We start from the raw sequence: 1,385 nt of genomic DNA, 5'->3' as shown, positions 1-1,385 counted from the left end.
ACAGGGAGATATCCAATTCGTAACGCACGAAGGTCAGTGTAGTCGATCCCTGCAACAGGGGAGACTTTAACTAATAAACTGTACTAATTGGCTCGACCAAAAATTCTAGAAAAAAATCTGTAGATGGACATATGAGTCTAGTTTCAGGGAAAAATTACGAAACTAATTTTCGAGTTGTAAAACTCAAGTTATGATTTTTGAAGCGACTAGTACACAGATTGGCAGCTTGTCTGGGAAATTCTCAATAAGTGGTTTGAAGTCTGTTAACACCTCGTGTTCGACTCTGGCGACGGTCTCGGGTTCGGGGTGTTACAAAACATGATTGTAAAAGAATGAGGTAATCCCGAAGAATATATGTTTTAAGTGGATTTAGCTCAGATGATTAATTCGAATTAGGGTTTGAATTTAGCCTGGATTGGTAATTCAGATCCAAGCTCATTAGAGTATTTGTTGTTACAGGGGATTTAGCCTGGACTGGTAATCCCGACATTACTCTATGAGTTTATACTACGGGGGATTTAGCCTGGATTAGTAATCTCGCTGTAAAAGTATGAGGTTCGCAGGAGTGCACTCGTTGAAAAGGTCACTGATATGAATTGATGATAAATGATTTAGTACGCCATAAGTGTACTAAAGAATATCTATCGAGATTCTGATAAATTCAACGGGATTAGTGTGAAAAGTGGAATTGAGATTTTTGTCATGATGAGCTCATCTCTTAATTGTTTATTATCATATATTTCCATGTGTTTAACTTGATGATTGAGTACATATGTTAGGAAAATATTCTATACTTGATGGATCACCTCTTTAATATGGTTGTATGTTATAATAACTGGTAAGTTTACTTTCTTGTTATATGGATTTACTAGCATGTCAATACTTACACCATGTCATTTTTCCCTATTTTATAGAGCTCGTGGACTCATGGAGCTTGGAAGATGGTGGGAGCCTTGATCACACTATCAACAAGCCTCGTTTTGGTATAGCGAAACATTCATTTTGATATAATGGCATGTATAGGATTTTTTTTTGATATTTTGTTTTATGTGTAATTTGGTCAGCCAAAAAAAAAAGAAGGCTTATGAAGATATGCTAATTCATTTTGTATATAGCCATGAGATGTGGCTCATATTGATATAGTTGGTAACCCTACTAAATATACATATTTAGGTTTAAATATTTCTTGTGATGTAATTGTATAGCCTAGCATGAATGGATGTGTAAAATGAGGCCCAATAACTTGAGAATGGTTATGGCATAAAATGGTATGTGGTTATATCATGGCCTAAGTATAAAATGTGGAATGTGCTAATGATAACCCCAATACAAGAAGTGTAACTTGAACATGTGTACTACGGTTTACATGTATGAATCATGTCAAG

This window comes from Gossypium arboreum, chromosome 2 (assembly GCF_025698485.1).
Source record: "Gossypium arboreum isolate Shixiya-1 chromosome 2, ASM2569848v2, whole genome shotgun sequence".
Classification (NCBI taxonomy): Eukaryota; Viridiplantae; Streptophyta; class Magnoliopsida; order Malvales; family Malvaceae; genus Gossypium; species Gossypium arboreum.
Note: the sequence above shows the minus strand (reverse complement) of the source record.